Source organism: Nicotiana tomentosiformis, chromosome 10, assembly GCF_000390325.3.
Source record: "Nicotiana tomentosiformis chromosome 10, ASM39032v3, whole genome shotgun sequence".
Taxonomy (NCBI): Eukaryota; Viridiplantae; Streptophyta; class Magnoliopsida; order Solanales; family Solanaceae; genus Nicotiana; species Nicotiana tomentosiformis.
In genome coordinates, this window is record NC_090821.1 from 58,465,925 (window position 1) to 58,474,234 (window position 8,310).

Consider the following 8,310-nt stretch of genomic DNA (forward strand, 5'->3'; position numbering starts at 1 on the left):
TGCTGATATCTGCTGCTGCATTTTTTTGATTCTCTCTTTCGCGTTCGCGAGTGGGCCCTCGGGTTCGCAAAGAGTGTTTTCTGAGTGTAAGGTTTTGTTCTTCGCGTCCGCGAAGGGGAGGATGCGAACGCGAAGGTATGGTCTGTGTGTGCATCGCGAACGCGTGAGAGGTGTCGCATTTGCAAAGAGGAGTGAGGCTATTGGGGAACTCAGGTCCTTGTTCTACGCGTTCGCGAGGTGGCATTCGCGTTTGCGAAGGTCTGAGCTGGTAAAGCTTCGCGTTCGTGAAGCCACGGTGGTGTTCACGAAGGGTTGAATTTGTGGGCAGTCGAGTGGTGCTTCGCGAACGCGAGGGACCTGTCGCGTTTGCGAAGAAGAGAGGTTTGGACAGTGAGTTTAAGTTCTGAAAAGTTTTTGACGAATTTGAGCTCGGGAAGAGGCGATTTTCGGGAGTTTTTCAAGGAAAACAATGGGGTAAGTGTTCTTAACTCAATATTGGTTAAATTACCCGAATCCTTGGTTGTTTTTATCATTTAATTGGTGAATTAAGTTGGAAACGTTTGAAAACCCTCTTAGTTTAAATTGAAGATTTGAGGGTCGATTTGGGGTTGAATTTTGATAAAATTTGTATGGTTAGACTCGTGGTTGAATGGGCTTTCGGATTTTGTTACTTTTGTTGAGTTCTGAGACTTGGGCCCCACAAGCGATTTTTGAGCTAAAATTCGGATTTTTATGGAAAATTAGCATTTTCTTATGGAGTTAATTCCATTAAATTTTATTGACTGAAACGAATTATTTGTGATTAGATTCGAGGCATTCGGAGGCCGATTTGTGAGGCAAAGGCATAGCAGAGTAAAGAATTTCACGCTCTGAGGTAAGTAACAATTTTAAATCTGGTCCTGAGGGTATGAAACCCCGAATTTTGGTATCATGTGATTATTTTGGAGGTGACGCACATGCTAGGTGACGGGCGTGTGGGTATGCACCGAAGGGATTATGACTTGGTCCGTCCCGGGAAACTGTAAAGTTGAATAATTTGTTGTTAGTTATATGCTCTCTATTTGTTGATAAACACTTGACTGTAAATCATGTTACAAATCATGCTTAGTCTATGTGATAGCACTGTTGGGACCCACAGAGGTTGCGTACTTGTTGAATTGCCTGCTAAATGCTATATGTACTCAGTCTCAAGTTTTACTTGCACATTTTATCCCAGTCTCTGTTATTATTACTGATACATCATATCCTTGTTGTTTGGACTGATTTCATGATTATTGAGAGGCCAAGAGACTGGAGAGATTTATAACTGAGTAAGGCCGAGGGCCTGATTGTGAGATATTGATACCATAGCATGTGAGTTGTCCGTGCAACACGTGAGTTGGCCGTGCAGATCCTTATATTATACTATAGTACGTGAATTGGCCGTGCAACACGTGAGTTGGCCGTGCAGATCTTTATATTGTACTATAGCACGTGAGTTGGCCGTGCAACACGTGAGTTGGCCGTGCGGATCCTTATATTATATTATGTCATGTGAGTTGTCCGTGCCACACGTGAGTTGTCCATGCAGATTATAGCGCTTGGGCTGTAGGAGTCCCTCCGGAGTCTGTACACCCCCAGTAAGCGCGGGTACCCATCGAGAGTGAGTGATGAGGGTTGGGAGCCCAGTGAGTGATAAGTGTTGGAAGCCCAGTGAGTGATTGTTGTCCTAAGAGGTTGTACTTGATTTCCATTTGTTGTTGCACTTAGTTGTTATCTGTCATTGTTGTGAAATCTCTTAAAGATTTTTATATATGGATTACATGAACAGGAACTGTATAAAAATTGATTTTACATTAAACTGCCATATTTGATAGCATAATTGGAAATGAACCATAACTGTGTAGCTTGTTACTATCTTCAGTTCTTTATTTATTATTGTTACTTACTGAGTTGGTTGTACTCATACTACACCCTGCACTTCGTGTGCAGATCAAGGTGTTCCCGGACATAGCGGGTGTTGATTCTTCCGTAAAGCTGATTTTCAGGAGATTTTGAGGTAGCTGCCGTGTTTTGCAGACCTTGTCTCTCCTTCTATATCTCTTTGTTTACTGTATTTGATCTCAGACTATTATAGACTGTATTTTCCAGAATTGTATTCATATTAGATGCTCATGTACTCAGTGACACCATGTTTTGGGGTGTGTTCGTGTTAGTATTTATGGGATTTTGTGTTGTATTAAATTGTTGTATTTTAAAACTTAAGAGAAATTGTGGTTTATCGAGATTATCGACTTGCCTAGTATTGATATATGCGCCATCACGACAGGTTGGGATTTTGGGTCTTGGCAAATCCCCTTAGGATTTGGTACTGTTGTGATATGTGAGCATTGTGTACGTGAGGTGACGAGTGTGTACACGGGCTATTTGTTGAAAAATCTGATTCTTTTACTGAGTAGTAACTTGTTTTCATCTTAATTGAGCTATACCAGCATGTGTAGTTATCCTGTTTAGCCTAATATGGCATGTCTACGTGCTTGAACTGCTTATTTGAACTCTGTGCAGCATACCTAGTTGATTTCCTGCTTCTCCTTGATCTTCATCAGTCTTAACTGTAGAATTCTTGATGTTAACTGTTGTATCTATCGATTTGAGTTGTGTGTTTAATTTTGAGACTACGAGGCAGCACCTCGGGAGTTCTCCCTGTATATTTACTTTTAAGACTATGAGGCGGTACCTCGGGAGTTCTCCCGTCATATCTACTTTTGAGACTACGAGGCAGTACCTCGGGACTTCTCCCTATATATTTACTTTTGAGACTACGAGGCGGTACCTCGGGAGTTCTCCCTGCACATTTACTTTTGAGACTACCAGGCGGTACCTCAAGAGATCTATTTCCATATTTACTTTGGGACTATGAGACGGTATCTCGAGAGATCCCCTGCTGTTTAATCATGTGCGTTGTACTGCTATTTTGCTATGTTTCTTTTCTTTTTTTTTTTTTAAATTCGAGTCTCTTATTATATTGCTACATTCTCCTGCTTTATTGTTATATACCAGTAGGCCCTGACTTGACCTCGTCACTACTCGACCGAGGTTAGGCTTGGCACTTACTGGGTACCCTTGTGGTGTACTCATGCTACTCTTCTGTACATGTTTTGTATGCAGATCCAGGTGTATCTTATCAGCCCCGCTACTAGGTGATAGTGCTTGCTGTTGTACGGAGACTTCAAGGTATATCTGCCGCGTCCGCAGACCTTGAAGTCGCCCTCTATTTTCTCCTATGTCATTTACCTTCATATTTATTTTATTATACTCTAGTGTATAGAGATTCTAGCTTCCTTCTGTATCTTGTGACTTATGATGTTCCGGATTTTGGGAATACTATGTGTTACTAGAGTGGTGGTTATTGTACATGCCGAGCGACATGGTTACCGGTTATTTAGTTATCTGTTGCAGTTAATTGTTAAATTTTACTTCCATTTTTGTTATTTCCGCATTTTGTTAGGCTTACCTAGTTGTAGAGTCTAGGTGCTGTCACGACATCTTACGGAGGGAGAATTGGGTCGTGACAAGTTGGTATCAGAGCCCTAGGTTCATAGGTGTCGTAAGTCATAAGCCGATTTATTAGAGTCTCGCGGATCGGTACGGAGACGTCTGTACTTATCTTCGGGAGGCTATGGAACTGTTAGGAAAAATTACACTCCTTGATTCCTTGTCGTGCGAAAATTGTTGACTTCAATATTCTAAACTTCTGTATTCTATTCTCGCAGATGCGATCATACCAGCACTATGCACCAGATCCCATCAAAACTCTGAAGTTAAGCGTGCTTGGGCGGGAGTAGTACTAGGATGGGTGACCCCTTGGGAAGTCCTCGTGTTGCAACCCTTAAATTCATTATGTGGTTTGTTCGCCTCAGGTATTGTATTCCTTGTTGCTATAATTTGGTACTACTTATCCTTTATCTCTCCCTTTTTATTTTCTCTTCCATCTTTCTTCCTCCTTGCTTTCCTCTTCTTCTTCTTCTTCTTTCCCTTCCTGAGTCGAGGGTCTATTGGAAACAGCCTCTCTACCTACATTAGGTAGGGGTAAGGTCTGCGTACAGACTACCCTCCCCAGTTTGTTATTGTTTGTCTGTATTCTATTCTCTCACAAATGGTGAGGACACGTACAGGTAGATCTGATGACCATGCATCTGCACTCCCTGTTAGAGTCGCGAGAGGCCGGGGCCGGGGTAGAGGCCGAGTACATCCACTTGGTGCAGCCAGAGCACCTGCACGAGCTACCACAGAGGAGCCACCAGTAGCTCCAGTTGGAGGCCAGGCACCTGAGACGCCTTTTACTACACTAGCTATCCAGGAGACTCTAGCCCAGTTTCTGAGCATGTTCAGCACCTTGGCTCAGGCTGGATTAATTCCACTTGATCCTGCCACATCTCAGGATGGGGGAGGAGCGCAGACTCCCGTCGCTGGTACTCCAGAGCAGTGGGTTCAGGTCGACCAAGTTCCAGATACTATACTGATGCAACCGGTAGCTCTAGCTCAACCCGAGGTTAGGGCAGCAATTTCTGAGGCAGAGCAGCTCAGACTTGAGAGGTACAAGAAGTACCACCCTCTTACCTTCAGTGGATTAGCGTCAGAGGATGCCCAGGGTTTTCTGGAGGAGTGTCACCGTATTCTCCGTACTATGGGTGTAGCGGAGTTGAGTGGGTTTTCTTTTATTACATTCCAGCTTAGAGGAGCTGCCTATCAGTCGTGGCATGCTTATTAGTTGGGTAGTCTTGGTGAGGCAACTTTACTTACATGGACCCAGTTCTCGGACATGTTCTTGAGTGAGTATGCTCCCCAGAGTCTCAAGCATGCATGGCGCGCGGAGTTTGAGCAGGTGAGCCAGGATGCTATGATTGTGTCAGAGTATGCAGTTTGCTGCAGTGATTTGGCCCGACATGCACCAGCCTTGGTTGCTACAGTTCGAGAGAGGGCTCGTCGGTTTATCAAGGGACTCCACCCCAATAATAGGCTTAGCATGGCTTGGGAGTAGGAGATGGATATTTCTTACCAGCAGGTTGTGAGTATTGCTAGGAGATTGGAGGGTATGTTTGCTCGGGAGAGAGAGAGAGCTGAGGGAGGCCAAGAGGTCTCGAGAGTCTGGCACTTATAGTGGTACTCGTGCCCCAGCTACAGTTCGCCATGGTAGGGGCTATGGGAGTCGCCCCATTCATTCAGCTCTTCCAGCCGCTAGTGGTATTCCGACCCCTTCTAGGCCCAGGAGCCTTATTATGCACCGCCAGTATCTAGTGTGCCTCCTGCATGGGGTACGTTTAGCGGTCAGTCCGGCAGACCTGGCCAGAGCCAGTCACAACAGCCACGCCCTCCGAGAGCTTGTTTTGAGTGTGGTGAGACTCGCCATCTAGTGAGAGATTTCCCCAGACTTAGGAGGGGTGCACCTCCACAGACTTCTCAGATACCACGTGCTCCACCGGGTCCTCAGGCTATGATTACAGCACTAGCTACCGCCCCACCTGCTCAGCCAGCTCGAGGTGGAGGTCGGGGAGGTAGAGGTTGCCCTAGAGGGGGAGGCCAGGCCAGATATTATGCTCTTCCCGCTCGCACAGAGGCAGTTGCTTCTGAATCTATCATTATAGATATTGTTTCGGTCTATCATAGAGATGCGTCAGTTTTATTTGATCCAGGCTCCACCTATTCCTATATGTCCTCTTATTTTCCCTTATATTTGGGCATATCTCGTGATTATTTGAGTTCTCCTATTTATTTGTCTACACCTGTGGGAGATTCTATTGTTGTTGACCGTGTGTATCAGTCGTGTTTAGTTGTTCTTAGTGGTTTTGAGACCAGAGCTGATTTATTATTGCTCAGCATGGTAGACTTTGATATTATTTTAGGCATAGACTGGTTGTCGCCCCATTATGCTATTCTTGATTATCACGCCAAAACCATGACACTGGCTATGCCAGGATTACTGCGATTAGAGTGGAGAGGTACCCTAGAGTATACTCCCAATAGAGTTATTTCATTTCTTAAAGCTCAACGAATGGTTGAGAAGGGGTGTGACGCGTATATAGCTTATGAGAAAGATGTCAGTATTAATACCCCTATAGTTGTGTTAGTCCCAGTAGTGAGGGATTTTCCAGATGTATTTCCAGCTGATTTTCTTGGGCATGCCCCCGACAAAGATATTGACTTTGGCATTGATTTGTCATCGGGAACTCAGCATATCTCTATTCCTCCATATCATATGGCTCCTCCTGAGTTGAAGGAGTTGAAGGAGCAGTTACAGGAGTTGCTTAATAAGGGCTTCATTCGGCCCACTGTGTAACCTTGGGGTGCTCCTATCTTATTTATGAAGAAGAAGGATGGTTCTATGCGGATGTGTATTGATTACCGCTAGTTGAACAAAGTCACAGTAAAGAACAAGCATCCATTTCCTCATATTGATGACCTATTTGATCAGTTACAAGGTGCCAGAGTATTTTGAAAGATTGACTTACGTTCAGGCCATCATCAGTTGAATATTCAGGAGCCAGATATCCCGAAGACTGTTTTCAGGACTCATTATGATCATACGAGTTCCTTGTGATGTCATTTGGGCTGACCAATGCCCCAACAACATTTATGCACTTGATGTACAGTGTGTTCCGGCCCTATCTTGACTCATTCGTCATTGTGTTTATTGATGACATTTTGGTGCACTCTCGGACTCAGGAGGATCATGAGCAGCACCTGAGGACTGCGCTTCAGACCTTGAGGGGAAAGAAGTTATATGCAAAATTTTCAAAGTGTGAGTTTTGGCTAGACTCAGTGGAATTCTTGGGTTACGTAGTATCGAGTGATGGGATCCAGGTGGATTTGAAGAAGGTTGAAGTAGTGTAGAGTTGGACTAGACCGTTTTCAGCTATGGAGATTCGGAGTTTTCTTGGTTTGGTGGGGTATTACCATCAATTTGTAGAGGATTTCTCATCTATTGCAGCACCTATGACCAGGCTGACCCAAAAGGGTGCTCCGTTCAGGTGGACAGAGGAGTGTGAGGAGAGCTTTCAAAAGCTCAAGACAGCTTTGACTACAGCCCCAGTGTTGGTATTGCCTAAAGGTTCAGGATTTTATACTGTATATTGTGATACGTCGTGGATTGGTCTTAGCACGCTGTTGATGCAAGACGGTAGGGTGATTGCCTACACGTCCAGACAACTGAAGGTGCATGAAAAGAACTATTATGTCCACGACCTTGAGTTAGCAGCTATTGTCCATGCCTTGAAGATTTGGCGGTACTATTTTTACGGTGTCCCTTGTGAGATTTACACCGATCACCGGAGTTTGTAGTATCTGTTCAAACAAAAGGATCATAACTTGTGTCAGCGGGGGTTGGAGCTGCTTAAAGATTATGATATCACCATTTTGTACCATCTCGGGAAGGCCAATGTGGTGGACGATGCTTTGAGTCGCTGGGCGGAGAGTTTGGGGAGCTTAGCTTATCTACTGGTAGTAGATAGGCCATTGGCGTTGGATGTTCAAGCCTTAGCTAACCAGTTTGTTAGATTGGATATTTTTGAACCGAGTCGAGTGTGGACTTGTGTGGTCTCTCGGCCTTCTCTTTATGATCTTATCAGGGAGCGTCAGTATGATGATCCCCATCTGCTTGTCCTTAAGGACACGGTTCAACACGCTGATGCTAAGGAGGTCACTATTGGAGATGATGGTGCATTAAGGATGTAGGGCAGGCTATGTGTTCCCAATGTAGATGGGTTGCGTGAGTTGATTCTCCAGGAGGCTCACAATTCACAGTACTTCATTCATCCAGGTGCTGTGAAGATGTCTTAGGACTTGAGGCAGCATTACTGCTGGAGGAGAATGAATAAGGACATAGTGGAATATGTAGCTTGCTGTCTAAATTGCCAGCATGTGAAGCATGAGCATCAGCGACCAGGTGGATTGCTTCAAAAGTTAGAGATTTCAGAGTAGAAATAGGAGTGAATCACTATGGATTTCATTGTTAGGCTTCCATGGACTCAACGGAAGTTTGATGGATTTTGAGTGATTATGGATAGGCTGACCAAGTCAGCTCATTTCATTCATGTGATGACTACCTATTCTTCCGAGCAGTTGGCTCGAATTTATATCCACGAGATTGTCAGGCTTCATGGCGTACACGTATCTATCATCTCTGACCGGGGGACGTAGTTTGCATCACGGTTCTGGAGGGATGTACATCAGGAATTGGGTACTCGGGTTGCGTTAAGCACAACATTTCACCCTAAGACAGACGGACAGTCCGAGCACATTATTCAAATACTGAAGGATATGATCCGTGCTTTT

The 8,310-nt window shown here is 44.6% G+C and overlaps 1 non-coding gene across 1 annotated transcript; it reads left to right on the forward strand.

The window, feature by feature from the left end:
* The first annotated feature begins 3,750 nt into the window (after nucleotides 1-3,750).
* Nucleotides 3,751-3,868, forward strand: LOC117276203 (5S ribosomal RNA). The gene has a single exon (XR_004506445.1). It is a non-coding gene; the product is annotated as a 5S ribosomal RNA (ribosomal RNA).
* Nucleotides 3,869-8,310: the final 4,442 nt, after the last annotated feature.